Genomic DNA, 18366 nt, shown 5'->3' with positions numbered 1-18366 from the left:
CTGTACTTTATTTTGATCGTCCCTTTTGAACATTCTGTTGACTATAAGTAGCTTTGCAACTACATATACACTAACTCTCGTTAGAGTGGTCTGTCTGCTTAATGTCTGCCATCTCTATTGTGGTTGTCCCGCAACCGACATTCTACTGACTATAAGTAACTTTGCAACTACATGTCAACTTATTGTAACCCTAACCCTACAAGTCTACTAGTACTCTACTAACACTCTAATGAGAGTTAGTAGACCTGTAAGTGTCTTCTTATAGTCAACAGAATGTGTTAAAGGGTCCATCAAAATAAAGTGAAACCAAAAAGTTTAACTGGCAAGGCTTCAAATTCCATCCCACCACTATAGCCATACACATTCAGAAAGCAAGCATATTTAAAACAAAGTCCAACATCCAAAAACACATTCTGTTCCAAATCTCTGCACTCCACATAGTTTGTATTAAATGCATCTTATGTATAAAAATAAAATAGTGTTCTAATGTTGAATGTGAAACCAGCCTAATTATATTGTTGATTAATCTAGTCATTAAGGCAACCCACACCCCTAGTTTAAATTTGATTTTATAGAGCATCTGCTATATAATAGTTAGGCCAGTCATATTTCTTTACGATGATGATATGTCTGTTAATTCAAACTCAATTTTGCCTTTCCTTCAATACTATTTCTCATGTTCTCTCATTACTGTACAGAAAAGAAAAAAAAAAAAAATCTGTGACCATTATTGATATTCATTGAGTTCAGAGAAGTGACTGTGAGTCTGCCTCCTAGTTCCCCAAAGTTGATTTGATGCTAGCGTAGCACTAAATGAAATTCAATATGTCACCAGGAGTCATTTGTGGGCTCAGAGCATATAGCATTTAATGGTTTAAAGTTTCTCCACCTTCAAACACTGTTCTAGCATGTAGCGGTGTGTACGAATGAAGACTATAGTGAGTTTCTCTCTGTGCTTTCCCATTCTCTAATTGGCTGAAAGACTGAGGGTTTCTGCAGTTTGTCGTAACAAGCACTTACTGTGTGATGTATTTTTCAAAAAGGTTTTCCAGAACAAACTCACCTGCAAAAACTGTAAAAAGCACCTTAAAGTACAACTCTATATATTTTTTTTTTCATTTATTTAAATTATTTTTAAAATAATTATATACAAACTTAGTGTCACTGGCCCATCGAGGGGCCCATAGCCATTACATATTTAAAACAGTAATAACCTATACTTAACCTAAACTAATCTTGACAAACTATATATCATTTGAAATCTCAGAATCTCTAGTTTCCATATTTGGTGACTGAATATATATTTTATATTTTCAAAATATATTACAGAGGAGCCATAACTGATCAATTTGCCTCAAGAATATTTTCATATTCCTAAGGCGTGTTCAGACCTTTATTTTGAAATAGCGATGAGCATGAGAAAATCATGAAAGAATGGTAGAAAACTAAGTTTGTTTTCATGCCAAGAGTTCAAAAGATAGCATCCATTCAATTTAAAAAAAAGGTCTGAAAATGTTTTAAATAAAAAGAAAAAAATAATAGATTCATCATTTGTGATGTGGCAGCAAGCTATTACGCACAAACGTGTTATTTTTATGTGTTTATTAGAGGTTCAAATCATCTAAAAATCTGCCAAACATTCCATACTACTTCTGAACAGGATGTCTACTTCATAAATTGTATGAAAATTGTGGAAATAATGGTTCAGATCACTCATATCACATATGTAAATGGAGGTGGCCTTATATGGGCAGTAATGGAGTCTGGTTGTCACCAAGTGAAAAAGTTTGGAACTTTTATTTTATATAAAATATGAATAATTACATTTTTACATTGTACATTTTCATAAACTCAAACTTCTATAACTTTCTTAATTTATTTCACTTCTCCAAAAATCTGCCAAATGTCTTCTTTAAAACAAGACCAATCTTACATCTATATTCCAAAGGGGGGAGGTTAAAACTTAAACAATTAATTTTTTTATGAAATGTATGACTAATACATAACTATGAATATAATAATTATAATAAATAATAAAAAAATAATAATTAAAAAACACTGGAGCATTGGAAAAATTTTACGTTACTTCTTGCACATTTCGCAACATTTTGAAAGTGAAATGTAAGGGAGTGGCACTAAAGTGTGTCCTGTTTTATCAGAAACAGAATAATGTGAATCTGGCAATGTTGGCTGTTGTATGTATGGCAGAAGTTCAGAAATGACTATCACAAATGCAATACTGTACCAAGTTTACTATGTCAAAAAGCCATACATATGAAGCTTGTTATGTGATGCAAATATCAAAATATATTAGTTTACAAATCATGTATTATGGAAAGTTTGTTTTAGGTCATAACATTAATTGTACATTAACACATAAATTAATCTTGTGTGAAAAGGAAAAAAAGTTATTGTTTTTTTTACGATCACTAGTGCTTACTTCAGCTGTATAGTTAACTGTATAGGTAAAAAAGTGCAAAAAGGTAAAGAAAAACCTAAACAAAAATTATATGAACCTAAATTGCACATACTTAGCAACATTTCCCACACCAAAGTAATTCCTCTGGTCCTAATAGCCACAGCACGTGTGTATACACGACTTTCTTCTTTAAAAGCTTGCAGGCAAAACCGTCCATTTAACTAAATTATTTTTCCACTTGGGTTACCAGGATAGAATTGTGCTTTTTTTTCATAACATGACCTTTGTGAATCAAAACATAAAAAAAAAAAAAAAGTTTGCCAAAGGGATTCACAGACATGCAGAATGTGGAATTCATGGGAGACCCACTTCCATAACGTGACTGACATTTTCGTCAGTGTGCTCTCACTCCATATTGTTATTTTCAGAGACTGGATTTTTATAAATGCCATTTGTCAGCATAAACATGACTAATATAACTTGGAAATAATCAAAGAAGAATTTCTTGTTCTGGTTTGTTTTAGTCATGTTTTTGTCCATGACATTGCATTTGATTTCTTTTGTGTTTATGTATTTATTGAAGATAAGATATAAATGCTAGAATATGAATTTCAATTGGTCTGTGCCAAACACAAAAGCCATTGTATGTATAACAATGTATTGTCAGACATTTGATGTTAGCATTGCCTACATTTTGGTTCAGCTTTCCCCATGCATCTTGTAGTAGGGTGTAGTTTTGACTGATTGATGTGTGATGCATGTAAATGTCAGGTGGTTAAAGAATGCACATCCTCAAACCGGCATTCTGAAAATGACTCCTGTGGGTAAGCAAGCATTCCCCTCCCATTATTTCATTGCATCAAGATGTGACAGCTCACATCACAGTTGAGATATGCACTCTCACAAAGCAACATGCATTAATGTGCACTGACTTCTAGCTGTTTTAGAAACCGTGCGTTTTAATGAAAATCTGTTGCTAGAGCATGAACCAAGAATAATGCGTGGTGTGATTTTGATCGTGGCTCGTAGCCTAGCTTTGCCATATGTCATGATTGTCAGCAGCCACTAATCCTCTCCTGTCTACAATGTGAGAAAAAAAAGGAAAGAAGAGAGATGCCGATTTAAGTGAATGCCCTGGGAGTTGGATGCTAATGTCAACATTTTCAGCGGTTAGAACCCCTCTGAGCCTTAACCCCTGACCCTGACCCTGGCTTAAATAAGAGCGCTGGTGACATTTATAGAGGAGTGTGTCTCTTCATGTGCAGATGATAATGATTCTGTTGTTTTTAACCATTGACCGAAGGATCAGGCATTCGCTTGACACACATGCTAGGCATCGAAAACAAAACACTTTGCCTTCTGGATTTTAAACTGAGATTATAAGTTTAATTCTAGCCACGCAGGTTAAACGACTAGATTTATTGTCTCGTTGCCATGGTAGAATACAGATTTCCTCCCAACTAGTTTGTAGTTTATTGCTATAAATAGTTAAGCAGCCATCCATCCAGATCTTCCCCCTAGAAGGATTTTCCTTGATTCTTGATTTGTCAAGGGTGTTTTTCAAACCCGCTGAAACTATTGATTGTAAACAAGAGTTTTGATTAAACTGAGATACAAAGATTACAAATCAATAGTAGTGCTGTAGTTCAAAGCAATAGCTGATATTTGTGCCACTTTGATGAAATTTGTAAACTCAAATTTGAAATGTACCCTTTAGCTTACAAACACCAGATGCCCTAACCGAACGTAGTCTAAGCTGTTCACTACAGATTATTTTCAGATAAGTGGTTTAGGTATTGCATTGAAAATAATGACTCCTTATTATCCAGGTAATTCAAAAATAGTGATGTTTCTGAATATTAAAAGAAACAATTAAAAAAAGGGAAAGTTTATTTGTACTAAGTGCACATAACAATAGATACTATTTACACAAAGTACAAATAGCTATTTAGAAATAAGTTTAAATAGGAAAAGAATATATTTACACTAAGTGAAAATAGCGGCATTTTCTTAGTGATATGCTATTTACATTAAGTGAAAATAGAGATAGATTTTATTTACACTATGTAAAAATAGCATTATTTTCTTGGCAATAAATGTAAATAGTAGTTAGATGCTATTTATACTTATGAATTGTGACAGATACTATTTGCACATCAGCGTTATTGTACATTAAACGGTATGCAATAATAACAGAGTGTAAATTCTTATATTTATTAAAATTATTTAATGGATGCCGCCTTATTGGGACAATAAACCCCTCCCTACATCTACTCCTAACCCTAACCGATAAACTATTTATTATTAAACATATTAGACACTTTATTTCCACTTTTCATATATTTTCTTAATTTTTACTGAAAATAAATGCCTTTCCGATCTGATATGTGATGGGAAAAAGAAAGTAGAGTGAGTTCGGCAAAAGGTTACACCCCCTACACTATTGCTACCATTTGCAATCCAGAGTCTTACGTAATTTTGTCTGGCCCAACCAGATGTCAGTAGGTGGAGTTAGTGTAAAAAGCCTCTGCCAATAAGGTGGGCTATTTGCACTTAGTTTAATAGCCTGTAAATATTAAATGTACTAAATAAATACATTTAAGATTAGATTTGATTTAGCTTTTATTGTGCTGAATACAGGTACAAAGACAATGAAATGAAGGCCCAGATAAATAAATAGTATACATCTCCCTTATCATGAGATTACAATGGTTCATAAATCCCAGAGGAATCAAACTTAGAGACACAGAAAACAAATGCAACCCCAGAGGATTAACAATCTCATTTTCCAACTTGCTAGAATAAAAAGAGGATTGCCCTGCTTCCTTTGATACCTTCCAAATGACTATCTTCTTAATTTCTTCTGCTGCACAGTAGGCGTGACGGTGTGCACTGGGGCCTGGGAGCTCCGCTCAGAACCAACCAGGCAGATGAGCCGCCTTTTGTGCTGCTCTTGAAATGGTGGATTGTGTCAACTGCCATTGAAAGCCTCATGAGGCACATTCACGTGTGTCTGGATGTGTGTGCAAGTGTGTGAAAAGGTCATTATGTAAAGGTGAAAAAGCACTGGGTAAGATTTACAGGCAGTAATGCTCAACTCAGTGAAGGATTGGTTGAGGAAGATACTCCTCAACAGAAGAAACCTGATAAGACGATATCATCTGCCTTGCAGCAATTTAAAGGTTATTCTGCTTGGTACAACAGAAATGTGACATGAGTTGTCATTTGATGTGTATTTGATATTGTTGTGAATGTGTTGGGACTGCTTATGGTATTGGAGAATAGTACAAAACATATAATTCAACAGTCAATTTAAAGCTTTTCAATTAAAACAGAGTATATTTGTACCTATGGTTACTTCTCTGTAATTTCCATATAATAATAGCTTTAACATGCAAAGTGGAGCTGAAGGAGATCAAACTTTTCGTGGTTCACAACCAGTGGATATGACCCCTAAAAAAAATGTTGGAGAAAAGGTCCCATAATGCAATTTGCAAATGTAAATTTTGTGAATTACGTTCTAGCCTAGGTAAAATCTCTGGTAAAATACAGTCATTCAATTGTTAATACACAGATTTTTTTTTTTTTAGAGTGAGCATGCGTATGTGACTATTATGTACATAGGTGACTTCCAAAATTAAAGCATATGATATAACTTGGTTCCTATTATTTTAAAGAGATGGAGAGAGAGAAAGAGATGGAGAGAGAGACAGAGAGAGGGGAGGGGGGGGGGGGGGTAAGGGGAATTGAACAAATTCAATTTCAAAGAATTAGTTTGAAATTGATCATTTCAAAGGATCAATTTTAATAGTTTGCAAATTTTAAGGCTTGTTCCTTGTGCAGGCTTTTTCAGTTTAACTCGATAGTTCATTTTAGTTTGTATTTATGTATCCAATATATAAAATATAAATATATCATTGTCCCTAATATTGCTGTCATTACCTTTGAGATTTTCCCGAAATAATGAGAAGTGACGGGGAGGCACATCTCTGCCAGGGCAGCAGAGTCACAGTTTAAAGATCTAATTCATTTTTTAATTAACTTTAATATTTCTACATAATTATATGATAATAGGTTTATTAGTCATTACTAAGACGGTCAGATATTTGAGCATTCTAATTTAGAAGAAAAAAATCCTTCTTTTTACCTGTAGGTTTAAAGTTATTAGACTAAACATTGATTAAACATTCAAACTGTAATGTCATACTCAGTGAAGACAGTTATGGCAGTTCAATATGACTCAGTAAGATCACCTAAGATTACCAAAGTGCCTTGACATGTGTGATTTCCTTAATTGTAGCCTTGAGAGACAAGAGATTTTCCAAATTGACTCTGGAATTTGACTCATCAACCTGAAGCTGTGCAGTTTCAGGTTTACAAGGATATCGTTTAATAAAAGACATGCAGGTTGCAGATGGGAAAGTTATAACTTAACATCTGATTTCATCCATAAAGGTCCTGATAAGATTGATAACAAGTGTGATTGTGTTCCCCTGTCTACATTTCCCTTTGTTTCCTCCCTGCTGGTCTGCATGTCCAAGGTTTGTGTTATTATATCACTGCCTTTTCCCATTTTGAGTCATTTACACCTAATCTTTGGCTTGAATCTGTCTCAAAGGAGTCCTGCTGGTAGGTAGTTGTCACCAGATGTTTTAAGGAAGACAGAGTATCTTTGTTGAGTCAGCGGTGCATGACAGGGGTGGATTGGGTCAAAGGATTGAGGACAGGCATCTCCTTGTTTTAACCAGCTCTCAAGGTCTCTATGCCATAGTTAGAGGGAAGCTTGAGCTTCAAATTGCTTGTGTTGAGAGACAGATGCATTTTCTCTAATGTCCTAAGAAATGGTCCAAAAGCAGATTCATAATTTGTATTTATTTCAAGGATAAAATTCAGACTCTGTAGTTTACGACACTATTGTAGTTGTGTTTGTTTATTGGTTTATTTTATTTCTCTTGGTATTAGGACTTTAAGCTAATTTCAAATTTTGGCACATTTATTTATTGATACACATTTAAAAGTGCAAAATATTTGGTCTATCTAGAAACAGGCTGGGAAAATGTTATAATTATTTTTAGTGCCAGGCTCTCAATGTGCACATCTCTGTGGAGGGGTTAGGGATATAGGTTCAGTGTCACAGCCTTCTGTTCAAAAGAGTCTATGTCTTCATCAATGATAAGAGGAAATTGGACGCAGTGAAGTGCTCTCTGACAGTGCTTTATGTTCTCTGATTTTGATTTCCCTTTGCTCATGTTGTTTACCCTCAACCCCTGCTTCCTTTTCACATCTTCTTGCTCATCACCTTGACGTCTTCTGTGTTTGTTTAACAACCATAGAGACAGTTTCGGTTCTGCTGCCCGCACCCATGAGTGAAATCTGTTCAGTGGGTATGAAATCGTGTGTTTAACATGTTGCTTTGTATCTTTTCTATGTTTGATCCCAATACATTTTTCTCCTCAATTCTGCTGCAAAGCCATCCTGGCACAACAGTAAATAAATAAATAAATTACCTCTAAATTTTCCAATGGGCGATCTTTGCTGTGAGACAGTTTCAAATCATTAATTCCATGTATTCTGTCTATATTTATTTATCAGGTAGTAAACAGTGAGCATTAGGGCTGTGATGTTTGCTGATTGGACATGTCAGTTGTATTGGCTATTGTCCTGCTTAAGTTTGATTCAAATTCACAAGCTTTCCATTCAATTATATTTTGTTTTTTATGTGGGAATCTTTTAAACAGGTTGCCTATATAGCTGTATAGTGTTTTTATATTATGCATATCTATCCTGTACAGACTAAGCGATTAAGCAAAATAAGTAAATCAGGGACATTTTCACTCATTTATTAAAAAACTGGCATATATTTACGAAATCCATTGTGGTATTTTGGCTCATTTAAATAAATATGAATATATACTGTAAAAAAAAAAAATATATATATATATATATATATATATATATTTTTTTTTTTTTAACAGTTCTGGATTATTATATAGTTTTCAAATTAATGAGACACACATGCCTCCTTTTCATTCTTAGTTTTAAGCAGTTCTGTGCCAGAGCAGCTGGATAATCATTTTCAGTCGCTCTCCTTTTCAGTTGTGCACACTATTGAAGGTTTAATTTCTCTATTTACCAATTCAATGAATTAACCTCTCCTAAGAGATGCTTGGTGAAAACGTATTGCAAACCGAGGGATGTTTATCAATGCACCATTTGCTTTTCAATCATCTCTGAAAAAGTCGAAAAATAAAGCTGTCAGTCAAGTATAGCTTAAGCATGGGAGTAGCTTGTAGATGCTACGGGTAATGAAGAGTGGTTTTAAAAAAATAAACAACCTACACAGAAAAACAGAGGAGGGAGTTTTATTTAAATTTGCCTAGTGACTTCAAATATCGGAGGTGGCATGGTCTAACAAGTTGTCTGGGGTCTGGGACTTGAAATGGCTCCCTAAATTCACCCAAGTTTGTCACATAAGCCTGATTGTCTCATTTTGCGCTCACTCCAATGTCTCCCTGCATTGCATTGGTGAGATCCATGACTTTTTGCCTGCTGTCCCCCAAACCTCAGGAATCCCAAGTATTTTATTTTCCCTTTGCCTCAAATCAATTCCAGACACCGCAGTTTCCTGCTCCCCGGATCCTCCGAGACGAGGCTGTCTGAAAACCCTGACTAGTCCTCCATTTTCCAGGAAATGAAAAGGTTTGGGAATGAGAGGCTATGGCAGGGCCTCACCATTCACCTCTTTGTAATGTAGCTGCTAAAAGAAAATCATGCATGCACGTCTACCACAGTGACAAGAATATTCTGCGGCCTTGTGCGTGAGACAAAAAAGAAGACACAGGGCCTTTATTAGCCTTGTACATTTTAATAATAGATGAAGTGTCTTGCGGGTGATTGAAGCTCTAAGGAGATGCAGCTGTCTTTAGTCAGTGTATTTTATAACCTAGTCATTCGTATTCTTGGATATACAGTGAAGCTATGAAGTACTTATTGGAATAGCATAATAACTGAAGATATAATTAGGATGTTATTGATGTGTAAAGAGGGGAAACAAGAAGAAAGGAACAATTATCTTTAATAATTAGAAACTATGTTAAATAACATCCAAGAAGTCAAGTGAGAGGCTATAGAACTTAGGAATCATCATTCATGGCTGAATATTTTAAAGTCAGTCATGCACGCCAGTCATGCATAGACATCAATGACTCAATTTAATACTGTTATGTATGCATCCTTGAACTGATTATCTGTCATCTTTTTGTTTATTTGTTCTCCTTTTCCTTGATAATTTCTTGAATATTATTATTTTATTGCTTTCAGTTTCCATGCCATCATCTACAATATATGCAAGAGGAAATAAATAATATTTTACACAATTTAAGCATCTATTCATGAAAATTAACAGTCTGTATTGTAGTGCTGTATTCATTTTTTTATTATTATTATTTAATTTGGGCCAGGAAAAGCAAAGGCTGGCTGGGAGTATTTTACAAATTGATATTAATATGCCGGTATTTGTGCTTGCATGAATAAACAGAAGGATAATGTGTTAGCGGGGATGAATAATGAGAGGAATTATCATTGTCAGGCATGTGCAAAAGCTGATTCGTGTGGTTTATAATTATGGCTAAAGCCATAATGAGTTTTAATGATCTGGTTGAGTGACTCAAACACACGTCCACACCAAATGTAGGTCCACCTGTGTCCACACCAATGACCCTTACACTGTTTGTTAGAAATTGTTTGTTATCATGACATTCTGTTTTGTTTCTACTGTTTGACCAAAGTTGATGTTCTATTGGAAATAAATACGTCTCGTAGAGTGGATTATCAAGGTATGCGGGGAATACAAGGCACACACTGTTGCCTTTAAGCGTCTAACCTTCATGTTGTTCTAGGTAATATAAGTAGAGTGCTGAGCCTTGTTTGCCCTAGTAAGGCGATACTCCGTTCACTTCTCCAAGGGCACGTGCTGCAGAACAGACAGTGGCGGAGCCTTGGGCTCATCTGAAATAAAATCATGAGAAAGTGTAAGGGCGTTCAACTCTGTAGTCAGACTTGCAAGACTCCACCACCGTTGCTTCAAGAAGCTCACCGGTTGTTAGCAATTGCGGTTTTCCCAGTAACATGCCATGGTAGCAGCAGCAGCAGCATCAACATCACAAACAACAGCAAAAGCAAGGGCATAACGTGTTCCATCAGATTCCCTCACCTCAATAACTAAGAACCCTGGCCACAACTGTTAGCATATTCATAATCCAGACCTCTCAGAGGAAGTGCGGGAGGCAGGAAAGAAGAAAAAGGCATGAACATTAGTCACCTTTTTAGAATACAAATCAGCCCTTTAGCCATGCACTGCAGTGAGCCAGGCTGAGGGATTTTTGTTTGCGAAACACCTCCACCGATTAGTCTCTGTAATTGAACGGCAATTAAGAGTCAGGTTTCGCCCTGTGAGCACAATCACTGACCAGGGGAAGTACTGCTGGGTAATGAGAAACCAAAAAGCTCTTTTCTCCGTGACAGCATCGGGAAAGGCTTTGATGGCAGAACTTTGAAGTGAATAGATACGCATCTCAATTCCCAGGTCCATCACGAGCACATGTAGTGTTTAGAGGTTATGACTTCCTGTTACATTGACACTTTTTAAAAGCCTTCTATTTTCTATGACTCAACTAGAAATTAGCCATTTGAAAGAAAATCTTTTTATTTCTGACTTTTGTTCTCAGAATTATGGTAGAAAGTACTAAAAGTTTTGACCTTCATCACACTTTTTTTAGGGGGAGACCAGAACTGTTATATGAATGTTTGAATGTCACTCTGAGGTCCTTAAAATTGCACATTGCCGGTACTAAACACTTTACATGATTTGCTTATATGAGAGCTCTCTATGATGTAGCGGCATTCAGATCTTTTACAAAAGTCACACTGGTTTTGAAAATACAAAGCTAGAAGGAAGCTCTCACTGTCTGTGGTGAAACACTCCTACTTAAAGATGACGTGTAATTGTTTTAATATGTATACAATATATATATTTTTTTACATTCCCAGTGAAATATCCAGAGACAACCCCCACGCAAAGTTATATTGTGTGGATTCCCATTGAAATTACTGGATTTTGCCTGCATTAGTATGTCAAAAAAAAAAAAAAATTCAGACATTTGTTGGTTGACCAGTGGCATAAGTCAGGGTCTGGACAATCTGTTTGTGCTGTCATTATTTTGTGATGTTAATTACACATAGTGCTCTTGCTTGAACCATTAAGCATGCCTGTAAAATGTTCTATTATAAACGCTGTGATTCATTAGATTCAATGGAGGTGAAAAGTGCAATTATCTCTGTTTATGCAGGCTGAAATCTGAGGTGTAGCACTATTATACAGATTCCAGCCATGCAGTGGGGTCTGCTGTATATCCATTAGGGCGGTAGGATGATGGTAAAAAAAAAGAAGGGGAAAAAAGCAGGCTACTTTCTGTAAATGCAGTTGAAATTCCTCCTCTTAATATACACCAGGGTAACATGCACCCACGGCACATCTTCAAAGCCAGCCACCAAACAGGCAGGCAGTACTTGAGATATCGTTCAGGAAGCTCTTCAAGATATAGGTAGAATATACTGAAATGTACAGTCAAACATGGTTTTAAAAGACCAATCATAACATATCATCAAATCCTGTGACATCAGCAAAGGCACTATTGGATCATTTTATATGAAACACCATGTACTGTATACCTTTGAGCAACAGGTAACTGTAGGAGTGTTTGAGTGATACAGGATTGGTACAAATTCTGTTTACAGTAACAATGGCAGCTATGGTTGCTAGAAATTCACAGTAAACAATACAGTGACAATGTTTCAGGTATTATGGGATGCCTATAATTAGATACAAACTTGCAGATAAGTTTTTACTGTAGCATTTTTGACTGCCTTTTTTTTTGTTGTAAAAATTGCAAACAATGTTTACAGTGTATTGTTACTGTCTTGTAAAGCTTGATAAAAGTGCCTGAGAGTGTCTGTCTTAAAAAGAGAGATGTGTTAGATGGATAGGCTTACAGCAAAGCTGTTCATCCCATAATACATAAATGGATCCATGTATATTTCACCGTGATTAATGTGTTGGATGAAGTGCATAGCCAAATACATAAACAATCAAGATTAGTGTTTTAAAGAAACAGTAAAAAAAAATTAAAAAATAAAAAGATCAGCACAGTATACACATAGGCTACTTTAACAAGATCCTGGTCATCTTTATTTCACTTTGCCAGCAAAATAGCAATCTTGTAAGTAATGGTAAAAAAAATAAAATAAAATAAAAAACAAGGAAAAGGAAATCTCTGGATGTTTAGCACAAATAGCCACTTAAGTTTAATATCTAGTGTATATGTGTGTGTGTGAACATGCCACTTAAGTTTAATATCTAATGTATATGTGTGTGTGAACACATGATACATGACACAAATACAGTCTCAGAGACTTAGGTGAAAACATTGAGCGTCACTACTGATGATCCAAGCTGAAAATAGCATATATGATAAATACACAGGGATTAATCATTTGTATTGCTACACACCACGTCTATCCATGTGTGCTTCACTTACATCATGAGTGCTACTGAGAGTTAAAGTGAGTGAAAAATTGAGTAGATCTGACCACACCATTTTCACATTAGTGTTTACTCTCAAGCCACTTTTCATTAGATATTAAATTTGTGGTTGAAGATCCAGAGTAGCAGAGTGTGCTCGCTGCTGAATTGCTGTAATTTACCTACTAAAATTCAGAAACCAACAGGGTAAGTGGCTGTTATCTGAAAATACAGTGCAAAGAACAAAATAACTTTTTCTCAGGTCTCAGTTTTTTACTGAATTATAGCTTCACTTCTGTTTGATTTCAAGTGTCATTCCGTAACCCTTCCTCTTTTGCTCTCTGTTTCCCTTTCTTGATCCTTCCGTTGTGAGAAAATATGATAGGAAATTAGATTCTTCTCAGGCTTCTGAATGCTTGCAATAGGCCATGACAGAGCTTCTGGATCCAGTTTGACATTTCTTCTAAGAATTTGAAATCTACTCGTCCATCTATTAATCCGTTTATTTGTTTTATCTCTTTATAGTAGTTGGGCCACAGGATCACTTCCAGTGCCTTTCAGATTCTGCAGTTGCTTCATTTCATCCCAAGGCACTTGCAGTGGCAACTGAGGTCTTGGTATTTTATATTGCAGAATTTCATATTTAGTTTAAGGAATGTGTAACATATTCCCCTGAACATATCCCACTAAACTAGTAATTATAGGCTGTGAGGCAGAGCGATCATTTGTGGTTGCAAAATACGGAGGCAATTTCTTCCCTTGTCCTCCATTAGGTGTAACGGTACACGCTAGCAGTTCCCTTTCAGTCGCTCACATTTGACATAGTAGACGTGTCGACTGATTGGGATCACGCTTAGGGAGCCTGTCATCTTCGAGTATTGTAAAAACGAGCCCAATGCACATTGGCGTGTGAGAATTGCATCACACACTCCGTTTTTACAATACTCGAAGAGGACAGGCTCCATAAACGTGATCCCAATCAGTCGACACGTCGACTACGTCTTTGTTCCCTCCTACAGGGGACAAGGGTTACATACATAACCAAGACGTTTCTTAGTTTTTGTTCCAGTGTAAAACTAAAACTGCTCTTAAAATACAATATCTGCATTTTATTTCCTTCATCAAATATGTTTTAAGATGCTAGAGCTTGAATCACTTCAATAGAGATAGAATTCTGGCCGATAAGAGGGCTTGATAAATAACGGTATCACTTTAACAGATGGTACAGACATTGCAGGACTGGTGAATCACTTACCATCTTGGAATAACTCTACACTTCAATTCAATTCAATTCAAATCAACAAATGTATCGAAAAATGTATTTCGATCCTCACAGATAATTATCCATAATAAAGACAAAAATATACATAATTACCGAAGACGGTGTAGGCTGAACCTTCTTGGTTTGTTATACAAATGTTTTAGTCAGGGCAAGAAATAATTCACTGTAGGGGTTAGACCATTTACTGTAATTTCTCAATATTTTTTTTTATAAATCATCAAGTGGTTTGGTGCTTGAGAAAAAGAGCATGCACCCCTCATGAATAAGAAAAGGCTCAGAACTATTCTCAGAGAAATGTTGTAGGTATGACAGTGAAGTGAGAGACAGAGCAGGGAACTCCTGACATTTAATCAACTAGATAGCTTCATCACACGGGAAATCAATACCAAAAAATGTTGTATTGATTACAATTGTATCGATAAGAGTAAATAGAACACTACTTACCATTAATATGCCTTCTGGTAATGCATTGTTTTAGGGAGTTATTTGTCAAGTCAAGTCAAGTCACCTTAATTTATATAGTGCTTTTTACAATACAGATTGTTTCAAAGCAGCTTTACTTTGATAATAGAAAATGAATGCTACACAGATTGTTTTGGCTGTACACCAGCTCTAGAGGAAAATCATTGTCTAGCTTAAGTACGTTTTTGATTGATTAATTCCGTTGTAAAAATCATTAGTTATTAAAGGGTAACTAAACACTAAAACAACTTGTTTTAGTTAATGATCTGTAAGAATGGAGCTTCATAAATGCTGTTCATTGATTTGAGTACATTTTTTGACATTTGGGTTTAAAGGGTTTTAATTCTACAATATATGGTGTAAAAACGTCTGAGTGCTGCCCTCTTCAGGTTAAACAATAGCTATTGCAGTTGAATTTTCCTATTGGAAGTTGTGGTACCCTCTGACGTCAGAGGGTACCAGCTAACCACGCCCTTGCCTACAGAGAGATGCGTCTCAGGTGCACGCACCCCTCCGCTGGGCTCTGCCCACTTTTCCAGCATTTTTCAAATATTGCAAATGGAGTCAGGCTCTGACCAGGGGTTTAGTTACCCTTTTAACTTAGTGGCCCCTAACACGACACAGTTTTTAACCGAAAACAGAATACTTTTAATGCATTCTGGCCATTCTTTGTAATTTGTCTTCACATTAGATATTTTATGATATGCAATTCAGTTGCAAATGAGACAGACCACAGAATCAGAATGGAGACCGGCAGTGAAAAGTTTATTTGAGCAGAATTTCACGAAACTCCAACATGCATAATGTCAGGTCATCAGCATTTTTATTGTATTTTATTTTATTTTTTATTTTTTATTTTTTTTGCAGCAGCAGCAGCAGCGGCAGCACAGAGAGATTGCATGAGCAAGGTTGCCAGATTGATAAGATTAAGTAAATCACTGGGCAAAATAATGTGTTTTTTTTAGGAGAAATCCCGTTTGGGAAAAGGAAAGATATTGGAGGCTTGTGTTGTTACCAATGCAAAATGCAAAAAACCTGCTCTGGACAAATAATAAGCGGGCCAAATATTGCAACGATTATTTTTAATTAATTAAGAGAAGCAGAAATCGTGATCATGATTAAAATGTGATTAACCGTGCTTGCATTGCAAAACCAATCAATAATCTTTATCAAATTCATATACTTTTACATTTTAATTGTACTTAACACATTTTAATGAATGTAATAAATATTTCACACTATTTTTTTTTACTGTATTTTTGATCAAATAAATGCTGCCTTGGAGAGCATAAGAAATGCCTTTCTTCTACAGAAATGAAATGTCCTTAAATGGAGGTTTCTGAAATGTCCTCAGAAATGTCCTTAAAATATTACTGCCCCAAATGTCCTATAGCCTGTAAAACCACCCCAACTAAAAGAGCATTTTGACATTTTGGTGGCCTGACAATAATGAAAGGAAGGAATAGAATGTCTTCTTTCTCTATCACCGCTGCCAATTTACAGCCAAGACTGAGGAGAGCGTGAAGAAATATAATGTAATCATTATAGGGCCTGACAGTGCGGAGGTCTGCTTGAGTTAAGGCACTCACTTCCCAAGTTCTCTGCTGGATACACTTTATTTGGGACATATTTAGGGCTTTACTTTGTAGACTGATGATTGGTTGGGTTTAGTCTTCTGTCTCGCTTATCTGCCCCTCTGGTGCCTTTCGCACTCTCACAAAACCCTCCTCTGTACGTGTGTGAAGTGAGGATTTGACTTACTATGATTAAGGTAAGGATGGTGCAGTGTGTGTGTGTGTGTGTGTGTGTGTGCGTGTGGGGGGGGGTGGGAGCGGGGGGGGGGGGGGATAGGGGCTAGGGTTGTCAGAGTTGTTGTCAGAGCTGAAGGTTGTTAGCGGCTCAGTGAATGAGAAAATACCCAACGTGCCTCACTCCCATACCATGTCCGCCTACACCCAGACAGAGAGCGATGAACGGACTTTATGGGATTTCACCCAACACCTCAAGTTGTTAATTACGGGATGTGTAACATGACAAGTGTCTACACAGGATAAAGCTCTTGAAAGGGATGTTATTGACAGCTGTTGGAGAACAGGTCTTGTGTTATATTGATAAGAATTTTATGAATTGTATATTTATTTAAGTAATATTAAAGTTTATGTGTATGTATATATATATATATATATATAGAGAGAGAGAGAGAGAGAGAGAGAGAGAGAGAGAGAGAGAGAGAGAGAGAGAGAGAAACGGCATTTATTTAAAATAGAAATCTTATTATACATTATAAAATGTCTGTATGGCAACTTGTGAGTAATTTAACAATTTAGCATTTTTTTCTTTCTAAAAAAGTTGCCAGACACCGCCAGTATTTTTAATCGTTTTCACAATTTTCATGGCCCCCAGAATATTTTGCTGTATGAATATCTGTATATGCCATTGTATCAAAAGGAATAAACGACCCTCTGCTTTAAAAAAAAAAAAAAAAAAAAAAAAAGAATATATATATATATATATAATTATTCTAGCGCCATGCATTCCTTTTTTTATCAACACTTGAATCTGGATAAGTTTCATAAAAAAGCAAAATTTTGAGCAAAAAGCTTTTGGTAGCCTTCTTTCAGAAGGTGCTTAATAGCGCTCCCTGCCGTATAACAGTAAAATTTCAGAAAGCCGGTTTTCCAACAATATTTCCAACAATGCGGAGAAGTGTTTTCTCACAAATGATGGATATTGCCCTGTACCTGTAAAAAAAAGTTTTGTGTCCTTGCTAATACAAGTATTAATATACTTAAAAAAAACTTACTGACCCCAAACCTTTGATTTGTATAGGGAGGGAGTTTTATTTGATAAATAAAATGAAATAACCACTCACACACACTCACATTGTGTTCTTCATTTATTCAACAGAAAGTCTTTTTTTATTACATTTTCAAATAAACAGCCATGAGACCCTGCAGTGTCGTGTGGTTTATATTCTGAAACATAGAGAATAGCTTACCGCAACAATGGTTTGCTGGTAGACTGCTGGCTGCGTAATGTCTAATTGAAAAGGCACAAATGGGCTTACAACCTCTGATGCTTAATTAGTTCAGGGTACACTGTTACAAAATGAATTAATACATTTCAACACAGTCAATCTAACTTGATTCCAGTGTGGTCTGACAAAAGTAATCATGTTGTATATTCAGTGGGCTACAAAAGTCTGAGACAGTTTTTTTTTCTCATTTAATGAATTGTTTTCATTACAAATTATAATGTAAGCAAAACAATTTGAGCTAAGAGTTGAAATGAAATACTAACATGACTTTCAGATTGGCTTTGTATTTGATTTGTCCCCGTTTGCTTGTATGGAGCTCGAGTGCTGCTCCCATTAACTCCCGAGGTGTGTTTGTAAAACCTATAATGATCATGTTCGCCAGCATGATTCAAGCCAAAGAGCATCATGTGCTTCAATAGAAGCAAGGACATCTGACCTTTACAAAGAATGCCACATGATCAATGACACAAATTATGTTATTTGATAAGCAATCTGGAAATGGTATGTCTTTAATCGTTTTAATATCCTAAAATTTTCAGTTTATTTCCAGGTTTGAATTACAATTTAGATCTTTGTACCCTACTTAT

At 35.8% G+C, this 18366-nt stretch overlaps 1 protein-coding gene across 2 annotated transcripts in view; it reads left to right on the top strand.

Moving 5' to 3' along the window:
* Positions 1 to 18366, top strand: part of cdh11 (cadherin 11, type 2, OB-cadherin (osteoblast)) — a 55836-nt gene that overhangs the window by 18549 nt on the left and 18921 nt on the right. The window lies entirely within an intron of this gene.

The sequence above is a fragment of the Siphateles boraxobius genome, unplaced genomic scaffold (assembly GCF_051911475.1).
Source record: "Siphateles boraxobius isolate OS27281-9 unplaced genomic scaffold, OSU_SipBor_1 130, whole genome shotgun sequence".
NCBI classification, from domain to species: Eukaryota; Metazoa; Chordata; class Actinopteri; order Cypriniformes; family Leuciscidae; genus Siphateles; species Siphateles boraxobius.
This window is presented reverse-complemented; position numbering and strand designations above follow the sequence as displayed.